This window comes from Nicotiana sylvestris, chromosome 8 (genome assembly GCF_000393655.2).
Source record: "Nicotiana sylvestris chromosome 8, ASM39365v2, whole genome shotgun sequence".
In the NCBI taxonomy this organism is placed as follows: Eukaryota; Viridiplantae; Streptophyta; class Magnoliopsida; order Solanales; family Solanaceae; genus Nicotiana; species Nicotiana sylvestris.
In genome coordinates this window covers 157,615,536-157,628,453 of record NC_091064.1, presented here as the reverse complement: position 1 = coordinate 157,628,453, position 12,918 = coordinate 157,615,536, and positions in this window count along the sequence as shown.

The following is a 12,918-nucleotide window of genomic DNA, read 5'->3' as shown; positions in this document are numbered from 1 at the left end:
TAATCCAACCCGCTAGGTGTTGATACCCAATTTTTTTCTGTATATTTTAAATATGCAAAATACTTTCAAAATAGCATATGTATGCATATATAAGTATGTCCAAATATTTTATTATTTTTTCTTAATTTTTGAAAGATTTTTAAATCAATTTACTGCTCTATTTTATTCAGAAAAGCCCAATAATTATTCCCAAAATTAGGATTTTAGTGATTCGTTTATTGGACTCTCACATTTATTCTAAAATATAGCTACAATAATTTTTGCATATTTTTACAAATTTATTTAGTATTTTAAGGCTAAATTGCATATAATTGCAATACTAGCCTCTTTTAGATTTAATCATGTTTATGTCTATAAAAATTAACTCCAGTAGTTTTATTTTGATACTTATGTATTATTAATCATTTTAGTACCTTTAATTTATTTCGAGAAATTATTTTACTATTGTTATAAAATAAATAAGGGAAAAGTGGCTATTTAAATGTTAGCCCATTTTCATTTCAATTGTGGCCGGATTTGGCACCCACATTAAACCCAACCTAAGGACTAATTACCCTAACCCAAATCCTAATCTACCAGACCCACGACCCTTTTTAAACAACCCACCCAGATCCCCACTCAATCCAGGCCGTTGATCAAAATGATCAACGACCACCATTTAACCTTTCCTTTTTAACTCCCCATTAGCCCCAAACCCTAGTCATTTTCTCATATGCATCTTCCTTCGAACCCCCCTCCTCCCCCAATTCTCTCTCAAACCCTAGCTGCCACCTCCGCTTCCACCCTAAATTCGCCGGAATCCATGGCTTCCAAAGACATTAAAGGCCTGTACCTGCCTCCTACGACTCCTACATGCTCGACTATTATGGTCTCAAGACCAGACCTTGAAGAAGTTTGGTCCAGACCTTGGTTTATTTCAGTGCCATGCTGGCTCTGGTCATCTTCGACCTTGCTTCTGCCAGCCATGGCTATTCAAGCCTGATCTTGACTTCTCCTGCTTAGATCAATGACTTTCCAAGCCTTTCTCACCTTCTGGGTTCTTCTGGAACCCTAACCTTCGAGGTTTCTCCCGATTCTTTTAGATCCGTTGTAGATCCGTGTTTTCTCTAAGCTTTTAAACATTTTCTCAAAGTTTCTGTCAAAACTCTGCTTTTGAAACCTCTTTACCTTTTTCGATTTAGGGTTTTTGTTAAATTATTTCGAAGCATTTCTGATTTTTAACATGTTCTACTGTGTTCTTTATGTTGTTCTTCTACTGGAGTGTGAATCTTAAAAGTCTTAGTTCCTTTTGAGGTTTCCGAATATATTTTCGTGTTAGTATTTGTTCGATTGCTTGTTTTTCATCTCTATGACTCGATTGATGGTAAAACCCTAAAACTTTGGATTCATTCGAGTCCGGAGACTATTTGCTTTGTGATTTGCTGGTTCCTCATCTTTGAACTTGTTTGGTTTCAAAACCCTATTTTCTTTGGACCTATCCGAGTTTCTGAAGTTGTTTCATCTATTGCTCGACTGAGTTTTGAAATCTTTGTTTCAACTTTTATTGCTTTATGTGATCATTGGAACTGGACTACGGTATTCAGAAAGTCTTTCTACTTGACCTTTTGCATGCTTTTGATACTCTCCCCTTTCTCTATTACTAATGTTGGTGTAACTGACCTATGTTACTGTCATGTGATTATTCTCTTTGTCATGAGTTCAGCCTCGCATGCCTAATGTTTATGCATTCTTTCCTTGTTGTATTGATTTCCCTGTCTCTTGGACCTATTTGAATACTTTCCTTTGAACTTTCGACCCCTACATTTTCTACTCAATTTGATTAATCCCCTTACCTTGATTACATTTGTATTGGATTCTTACAGACCTTTCCTTGATTAGAGTCTGATGAACCTAGCCTTTATTACCTACTGTGTACTCGAGATACTTCCTTATTGGTCATATTCAGCCCTATGTGATTTCTTTCCTTATTTAGCAATTACATGTTACAGTTTGATTTTAACTACTTAATTAAAGGAAGTTCTTATACTGATTGATTTTAATTGGTACACAGTTCCATAATCATTTTCTTGCCTTATTTTTCTACCTGTTTTCACACTATAAATACCTGGCTTTTCATTAACACACGGACACACACAAACACACTAAGTTTTCTGAACTCACACTCACACTCAAAAAGCATTCTCTCTTGTTACTGGTACTGTGGCCTGTTTTCAAGTTCTGCTACCTGCTTTTACTGTATTTTGCTTATTTGAACTGGTATGTTCTGGTTAAATTTTTAGCCTCACAATAATGTGTTTACTTAATGCTTTTACCCTTTTGTCTGTCTATTGCTGGTGTTCAGTTCAGTACTTGTTTTAGCGTGCTATAATTTCCTTTCTGTATGTTCTGAATTTATTATGAATCCCAAACCCCCTACCCCAATGTGTTTGATGCTATGGTTTGCTTGAGGCATGACAGTACTGAATATTATTTCCATGACTCAAGCTTGATCCCTGGGATCCTAACCTCTATGATTCTCTACTGCTGTATGTTCTGGTAGGCTTGTAGGCATGCCAGCATCTCCATTGCTGTGCATGCCCAAAGTTGACCTCCCTTTGCAACTTCCCTACTCCCTGAACCCTTTTGTGTAAATTTATCAACTTGCTTGTGGCTGTTTCCCTCTCTTTTATCCCCTTAGAACTCTGTTTCTGCACTTGCACTCTCTCTTAGACTTTAAGTTCTACCCCCCTCTTGTGAGCCTTGCTTTAGGACCCATTGAGCTCCTTCTGAACTTGGACACTTGAGGGATGGCCCTTCCACACCGCACTTGTCCCCATTCTGATGATACAATTTGGGTGTGAGCACTGCCCGCAGTCCCATTGAGGCTCTTAGGGAACTCTGATGTATCAATGGTCTTTTGAGTTGGTCTATCTCATAACTCAGAAAGGAAGTCAAGAATCAGGCCTCCTCTGGTTGTACTTTTTTAACTTTTTTTTATGTCATTTTGTTAATTCTGGCTTGTAATAATTTGTAATAAATACTTGGGGCTGGTTAGTGAAAAGAGTGGGTAACTATGTATGCAAAAGGGGTAGAAATTATGCCTATAGGACTGCTATATTTTTGCATATTCAAATACATGTAGAAATTATGCCTATAAGACTGCTATATTTCTGCATATTCAAATACATATAGAAATCATGCCTATAGAATGTTCTAAATTCCGCATATTCAAATACATATTGAAATCATGTCTATGGGTCTAGTCTAATTCTGCATATTCAAACTTCATATAGAAATCATGCCTATAGGGTACTTTCAACTTCTGCATATTCAAACTACATATAGATGCCATGTCTATAAGGCTTCTGCATTTCGACACCACGTTTATGAGGTTTTAAAATCAGCAATGTATAGAAAGAATGCCTATAGGAGTTTCTAATTGAATCTGATCTGCTTCACTCAATGTAAGATTTAAAAATCAGTAATCATCAGTTGCAGAACTTGTAATCAATTCGTTTAAATTCTGCCTCTCTTTTAATAATCTGAGGCCTTAACTAGTTTAACAAGTATGTATATAGGATTGTAAATAGTTCATTTTTTGAGTCTCACTGTCTTACCACCTTCTGAATCCAGTAGATACCATGCCTATAGGATCCTTGTCCAAACGCTTAGTCAAGCCTTAGGGCAATAACTATAAACTGAACCTGCTTCTGTTAATCATTACAACCAGCAGTCAGGTCTAATTCGGACTTCTTATCTGAGTTATGCAATAGACTAAAACTGCCTCAACAATCTCATTTCCCTCATCTTTAGTATTTAAATCAGACTTAAGCAGTATGTGTAAGACATGCTATTTTATGTGTTTTGTTTTAGGAGGTGTACTTGAGCCTTATATGTTCATGTGTTTCCCCTTAACATGCAGTATGTGTTTTGTATATCGCCTTAGAATTTTTACCTTTGAAACTCCAAAATAAGCCTAATATCCCTCCTTTTTAGGATTAGTAGTACTAAGTGCCTCCGGGACTGATAGGAATGGGACGGGTAATAACATGCAATAAGTAATCGAGACCAATCCGCGCTTTAAATACCTTAACAGGGTGAGAAGGGTAGATATGGATATGATGACCACGCGATAATGTCACGTGTAGCCCCTCATGGAGGAGTGATTACCAGACATTATGTGGGGTGATCCATATTTTTAATAAACCTAGGACCCCTTCCTTTGTTCTTTATTTCTTTCAGCATTTTTAACTCCTTATTTTTAAAACCCGGCTTTTTAATTGTTCTTTCAAACTTTGTTTACTTTCAAACCATTACGTACTGAAATCCCCTCTTATTTGAGCCTTATTTACTTCTATGTTAATTGCATTCCAAATTCACAATAATTGTCTGGCCAGGAACCACACTAGTGGATTCTGAGGGGTGCCTTATACCTTTCCCTTAGAATAATTTCAAGCCCTTACCCTATCTCTGTCTATCCAAATCAAACTCTTTTGGTGTCCTAATGCACCCTAACCATTAGGTGGTGACTCTTCAAACTCAAACCCAGTTCCCAAAAGGAACGAGTTGTCCTTCCAAATATCATGAACCCGGACTCCGCGAGGAAAAAGGGCGTGCGACACTAGGTAAGCCAACTAATAATTATCCCGTTTCAATAATATTTAACAGGACAATTAATCAAAGAAATTAGTTGAATTTTATACACTTCCTAAGGACTAGTAGTACAAATCATGAGCTTCTAAGAATAGAGTTTACAAAGTTGATATGAAGTGAATACATCTTCTATTTGAAGAGTAAATAAATATAGTTTTATAAATCTAAGACTACCATGAACAAGAGGAAGCTACAAAAGGGACACAGGTACACCTTCAAATCCAACTCCCATCGAACACAGCAACAACAACAGCCAACATCTGCACGCAATGTGCAGAAGTGTAGTATGAGTACAACTGATCCCATGTACTCAATAAGTAACAAGCCTAACCTTAGGTTGAAAGTAGTAACGAGCTAAAACATAGGTCGGGTCCAATGTCAATATTCCATAATAGCTCATAACAGCATGGTACAAGTAATAAAAGAGAAGTCTTGAAAATAAAATGCTAAGCTCGTTCACAGTTCCAGAAAATAGGCATGCTTTTCAAGTATCTCAGTGAAAACCAAAATCTTTTACCGAAAATGCCAAAAATACGAGTAAGTTTGAAAAACTGTGATTTTCCCAAAAATCCTTTCAACAATTAGTAAGATGTTTAATTTTTAGATAGCATAAGGAACGTACGCCTCTATGCCTACATGTCAAGATACAGGTAAAACCATAAATGTCCCAAAAACTGGGTAGCAGAAGGAAATGCATCTTTATGCATGTATCTCAAGTAAGCATGACAAATGCAATGCACCTCAATGATGAGCTCATGTACTCACACTCTCAGAGTACTCAATCTCATTGTCTCGCATTCTTGCTCACTATGCTCAATGATCAGCACCCTCAAACACTCAGTGTTGAACATTACCCATTGCGGCATGCAGCCCGATCCACATATATATAGTCGATTATGCTCACAAGGGATGTGCAGACTCCGGAGGGGCTCCTATAGCCCAAGAGCTCTAATCTTCACGGATAATTCACGTGCTATAGTATCAATATCAGAATCCGCCTGGAAAACTCACATGTTTTAGTATCAATATCAGAATCCGCACATACAATTCATGTGCTATAGTACCAATATCAGAATCCGCATGTCCACCTCAGGTGCTATAGTATCAATATCCTTACAATTAGGCCCTCGGCCTCACTCAACCATCAATCTCTCTAGTCTCTCTCTCTCTTTCTCTCTCTCTCTCTCGAACCCATAATGACATGAAACTTAGCCCGAAAATGATGATATAATGTATTAATAAATAACAATAGAGATTGAGATATGATATGCATATGAATGCAGTGAAATAAATTCTCAAAAAACCATAAAGCCTACTAGCATGTTTTCAAGACCTGGTGTCACAAGTGTATGAGCCACTAGTAGAATATACAAAATACTAAGCTACTGTTTGAAATAGAGTAGACATAAAGTAAATACAAAAAGAGAGACTCCTGGTGTTATAGAACGGATTTAGAAAGAAGCTCACCACTAAGCCTCGAGGTAACGGGGGTGCGCGCCTGAATAGACACCAGATGCACCTACCTCAGATCCTGCACGATTAGTGCAGAAGTGTAGCGTGAGTACATAAACAACGTGTACCCAGTAAATATCCAGTCTAACCTCGAAGAAATAGTGACAAGGGGTCGACATCGACACTTACTATGGGCCAATAATAAAATGAAGGAAATGTAAATAGGCATGGAATATGGGAATAATAATAATAACACAATAGTAAGCAGTGAATAAATAATTCTTTAACTGATTATAAATTCCAAAATCTCTATCTAACACATAACAATTCTATTAAATAAATTACAACTTCTCAAGCCATAATATAATATCAGGTGTAATGGGGTTCTGGGTATTATCACACGATTATGCCGAGGTCATACGGCCCGATCCAAAATACTGTGTCCACTACGAGGGTTTAGCGACACAAACTATAGATGCATCTACATACTATCAAGGCGAACGACCCATTCCTATGAGAGTAGAGAAGTTTACCTCGCTCGCGGAAGTACTTTCCATATGAGAAGACATAGATTTCTCAAAATTATTAAGTATTCTTCAATTCTTCCCCAAAGAAAAGAAATCTAAATTTGAGATTTTTGTAACGACCCGACCAGTCGTTTTGAGCATTTGCACTTCGCTCGGTAGTTTGGGGGCACACGTAGCTCCGTATGATGTATTAAGACCTGTGTGCAAAATTTGGGTTTATTCCAAGTTGATTTGTTATGTTTCGGCGTGAGTTTTTGGAAGTCGAAAGTTCGAAAGTTTATTAAGTTTGATTTGAGGTGTATTTCGTCGTTTTGATATTGTTATGTGTTTTTAGGCCTCAAGTAGGTCTGTATTATGATATGGAACTTTTTGGTATGCTTAGACGGGATGATGAGGGGCTCAGGTGAGTTTCGGATAGGTTTGGGTTGTGTTGCGCTCGTTTTTCTTATGTTTCGACGTCGTTTCTTCAAGAATAAATGGAATCACATTGAACAAATGAGCTCCGATTTCTGTTTTTATTGAACCATTAAATCCATATCGTAATTACGGAGCCATAGCAAAAAGAATCATCAAATTTGGACATCGTATGAGAATTTTATGGCCATTTTACTATGATTTAGGCTGACAGATTTTTTTAGATTAATTACGAAATTGCCACTGCTGGGTATTTAAAAATCTGCACTATTTTAAAAATATTGAAACCAACATATTTCCTTCAATATAAGGTCAAATGGAATGATTCAAGAGCCTAACTTTACTAGAATTTCACAAGAAATCTATTGGAGGTATGAAAAGTGAGTTTCGAGATCTTTTGGCACAAGAAATGAGGCACAACCTTGTTAAAACGAGGGTTTTATGCATTTAATATATTTTGAGTTGGGGTGCTCGGAATTGGGATATTTTTCAAGGTTCTTTTCAGCATATGAATTTTGATAAGTTTTCTCTACTCGGTTTTGGTTATATTTCATGAATCTCTCTTCGAATTTAGTTTTTGATTGATGAATTTTAAAGAAGAAATTGGGGGTTTTGGCCTAAAGTTTCATAATATGAATTTTTGAGTGTTGAACACCGATTCAGAGTCGGATTTGAGTGAAACTAGTATGGTTTAACTCGTAATTGAATGGGTTGATGAATTTTGTGAGTTTTGTCTTGTTCCCGCCCGGGTTGGGCTTTTTGGCCAATTTTGGGTTTTTGATTAAAGATTCGACCTTTTTTGATTGGGATTGAATCCTTTAGCATAGTTGATTTATTTGTGTTGTTTTTGGTTAGCTTCGAGCCATTCAACAGTCGGAACGTATGGGTTGGCATTTTTGGAGCAATGTTTGGCTTGCTCGATATTAGAATTAGCTTGTTCGAGGTAAGTAACTATATTAAACTTAGTGTCGAGGGTATAAAACCCCATAATATGTGTTATGTGATTGGTATTGAGGTGATGCACATGCTAGGTGACGGGCGTGTGGGCGTGCACCTTGTGTATTGGGACTCTGTTGTTCCCACGGCCCTGTATAATGGCCCTATTTTGTTGATGTTTGTGTTTTCACCATGTGATAAAGTAATTAAGTTGTCAATCATGCTAAACATCATGTTTAGACTTCATGCTGATATTCTTTGTACTCATAGTGGTTATTTTTGGTTGTCATCTCACTAATTTCCATTGATATTTTTGTACTCAGTCACATTCATGCATTCATATCATATCTCAGTCTCAGTTGTTGTTATTGATACATCATCTCATTGTTGTCGGGCTAGATTTATGACATTGTGTGCTCGTGAGTGAGACTAGAGAGATTGATGACTGAGTGAGGTCGTGGGCCTGAGTGAGAGTGACATTTTGTGGATGGCACTGCACGCCGCAGCATATTATATCTATTATACTTTATAGGATCGGGCTACACGTCGCAGCGATATAGCGCTTGGGCTGAAAGAGTCCCTCCTAAAGTCTTTACACCCCTAGTGAGTGCAGTCGACTATATATATATATATATATACACACACGGATCGGGTTGCACGCTGCAGCAGTTATTATACACCGTTGAGTGATTTAGTGTGCTGAGTATTGAGCTTCATGAGAGAGGATGCAAGGCAATGAGATTGAGTACTCTGAGAGTGTATGTACATGTTTCAGCTCTGAAATACATGGCATTTACATGCATACATGATATACAGACATTGAGATGCATTTTTCCTCATGTTATATAGTATCACATCATTCATGACTTATTATACACATTGATATGTGGGTATGGAGAGGCACTTTATACTTGTTATTTGGAAAAAAATGAAATATTTTAATCATTGTGCAAAAGATATTTGGAAAATTATAGTTTTCAAACTTACTCGTACTTTTGGCATTTTCGGTAAGAGACTTGGGATTTTCTTTCACTGAGATATTTGAAAGCATGACCATTTTCTGGAGCTATGAACGAGCTGAGTATTTTAATTTGAGATATCTCTTTTATAATTGAATTTATGTTATTATGAACTGTTGTGGAAAATATTGGCATTAGACCCGATCCTGTGTTAGCTCGTCACTGCTTTCAACCTAAGGTTAGGTCTGTTACTTACTCAGTACATGGGGTTGGTTGTACTAATACTACACAGTTGCACATTGCATGTAGATGTCGGTTGCTGTTGTTGTTGTGCTCGATGGTTGCGGGACTTGAAGATATACCAGCATCCTTATTGTAGTTGCTTCCTTTGTTCGGGACAGCCTTAGCTTATAAAACTCTTTTTATGTACTTTTCAAACAAACTATGTATTTCTTTAATTTTCGACTTGTAAACTATATTCTTAGAAGCTCATGATTTGTATTACCAGTCCTTGGGATGTATATAGAATTCAGTAAGTTTATTTTTCTTAATTGACTTAATAAGATTATTAAAACTGGATAGCTTTAGTTGGCTTACCTAGTGGGTTGGGTTAGGTGCCATCAAAACTGGTGGATTTTGGGTCATGACAGATTGGTATCAGAGCTCTAGGTTTATAGGTTCTACAAGTCATGAGCAAGTGTCTAGTAGAGTCTTTCGGATGGGTATGATGACGTCTATATCTATCTTCGAGAGGCTACAGGACATTTTAGATATATTTTCTATCTTACCTTCCTTATCGTGCGGCATTGATTCATCTTGAATGTAACTCTTTGAATTCCTTCCACATTCGTATGCGTATGTGAGCGCTCGTATTAGCTGTACATCGATGGCTTGTGATTCCATGGAAGAGGTGTGAGATGTGATTTCAGTATGCTGATGATGGGCCGGTCTGGAGGACTTGAGGCCGGATTTTGACTGTAGTTTGAGCATAGAGGTGTTGATTGTGTGAGCATGCGCTTTTGGACTTATATGTACGGTAGTATCCCTATTAGTGGAATTTGTGGCTGGATGGCTACGTGATGAGTATGATGTGACTGCGAGATGCATTCATATAATTTGAATGTGAAGAGAAGGGTCTGCTTGAGGTGTAGAAAGAACTATTTGGTGCTTGATTTCTATCTTGATTTGAGGTATAGCCCCGAGTTATGGGTGTTTTGAAGGATCTTTTCATGTTGTTTAGTTGAGCAGTGAAGTAGATTTCATGTCGTGATATGAGTTCAGACTCAGGAAGATTAAGTGATTGCATAATGGTTATGACTGTGGAAGGGTATAAGGAGATGTTAGATTGAGTAGAAGCAGGTGGGTTATCTCCTGCGGGGTATCTGAGGTTTGTGTGACCCCTATGTTGTTTGTTGGGAGTTCTTTTTTACCATTGAAATATATTTGTCGCAATTTGAGTTGCAATCGCTTATGAGAGTGGGATGACTATTACAAGGATGAATGCGAGATTTGTAGATGATTTGAAATACAAGATGGTTTGTGTTGCATTAGCTTATGAAGGATTTAGTTGAATCTCACTATGGTATTATGGAAATAATAGAATATGGGCATTGTGAGTTTTTGTGTGCTTTGATCTATGTTTTTGAGCCGAGTGGGAAGAGTCTGCTATTGATAAATTGATTGTATGGCTATGTATCGTAATAGTTTCAGTTTGAGGAATACGGGTGAATTAGTTATGACTTGCAGAGGTTGATATCAAGATGACTCGACTAAGGGGATTTTTGGATACGAGTTGTATTAGGCTTTATGAGTATATGAGAATCATGGAACAATTTGAGTTGTTATTAGTGAAAGATGTAATGTGCATAGAGCAAAAATTTAGCTGGTTACATTAAGGTGGGGTTACATCCTTGGGTGTTGGAGTGCTAATGGGGCACATGTCGTTTTGCCCATTTGATCAGTCTAATTGAGATTTGAGCAAAGTGGATGACTCTCGAGAATGGTTCTAATGAATTCAAGATTTATATGTGACAATTGAGAATGTTGCGGACTTGTATAAGGAGAGAAGCTGAGAGTTACATTGGATGGTGTTGAGACTCGCAGTATTTCTATATCATTATGGATTCTACATTCAGTATCAGGAAGGTAAGACGAACATCTTTAAATTGACAGAACGTCTCTTCAGAGTGGGTATCTCGATTGTGGTAATTTTAGGGTGCTTAAGAGAGCATTCAGCGACTTATGAGCCTTAGGGCGGTGTGATTTTATGCTAGGGTCTTGTGTGGTGAGTTTTGGTTAAGGATTGTCGTATTATAGCGAGGAGAAGTATCAATTTAAAGGTAATTCAAAAGGAACTCGGAGGAATATGACAGCTTGGAAGTAGGTTTGATCGACATGGTAACGGGTATGATCGGTTCTTTAGGTGCTTATGATGTGGTGGGTTTCTACATGTGTTTTGTGGCAATGCTCTTGGGATTTTGGTGACCTGCATAGATTGGTTGAGTTAGCGGGATTCAGCCTTGATAGTTTGGTTAAGTGCAAATGGGTTTCGGAGAGTTCTTGATGGTTTGTACCACGGTTTGAGATTTACATTTCCTACTGGTCTGTATGACAAGTTGCATTTTGTGATTTTCTCCTGGATGGGATCAAATGGAAGGTTCTTTGCTAATTGAGTATGTAGTTACTCGTGACTCGGAGTGGATTATGAGATTTTCATACTTTTCATATGATGGCATGGTACATGCGGTATGTTGTGTGGGATTGAGATTTGCATGAGCAAGGTCACAGTGTATTCTTAGGCAACATGGACAGTTTCAGATGATTAGGTAAATGATATTACTAATTGGTATGGCTTCATGAGAGTATACATTTTAGAAAGGGCGATGTGTTTTGATTTATGGATACTTCATTGGTATTGAGGCACTCTCTTGTTTGATCAACTGCCGGAGTTCAAATTTTGCTTTGTAGCACATAATAACTACAGAAGTATTCCTTGTGGGATGATCGTGTAACTGGAAAAGTGTGGACATTCAGGCGATGGAGTTGAGATCAGAGATGGTGATTTTTATGTTCTATGGATTTGGAGACTGAGAGTTCTCATCAGTAGACTGTTTCGTGGTTGTGGACTGTGAAAATGTAGCCAAGCTTAGTTAGAGGTTAGTACGTGCTGTGATTCAGTCATTGTGGACTTTCGGGGGGTTATTTATCTATTGGGGTGACCAAGTTGATTTGGAGTTCATTGATAGGCCCAATAGGGATGTATGTTCCGCATCAAGTCGGATATGTTGACTCTGGATTGCTATTATTGAGGGAGGTGACATTCAATTGTTGTTGAGCTTATTCGTGTTCTGTAATGATATGTGAGTTACCATTATATGTTGCGAGGAGTTATGAAACGTTGGTTATATGCACACGTGTGCGATTCTATTGGGCTTATAGCGGGAATTTGAGCAAGATGAGTATTCAGGTATTGCGTGATTGATTGCGCGTTGGCTATGTTCTTTTCGGATGGTGGCATTAGGTTATTTGCTCTTCATGGTTGTGGTAATACACTTTGGGTTCTTGGTGTCGAATTTCAAATGGTTATGGAATTTTAGTAGGGTGACTCGAGGTATATAATACAGACCAGCATTTGGATGGGATCACACATTTTGGCGGAGTTATGTAGAGGTATGATCCTTTGTGTTAGGTTCGTGTGCTTTGGTTATGCGGTGTGTATTGAGTTCTTAGCATTGCGTTGTGGTGATACTTGTTGATCTTGTGGGACGGTTCTCTTGTTTAATGTCATTTTCCATGTTTGAGTACATTTGAATGTTGCTTATTAGTGCACAGAATGCACAGGTTGTGGCTTTAGATTGTACAGATGTGTCATGTCACTAGAATGATCGTGTTGGATGTGATGAGGTCATTGGGCCTAGAATGGGTGTTATCGGATCTGATTGCGGTATATTTGGAAGGATGTTGTTGCTGATAGGCTTAGAAATTTGCTATAGTTCCTA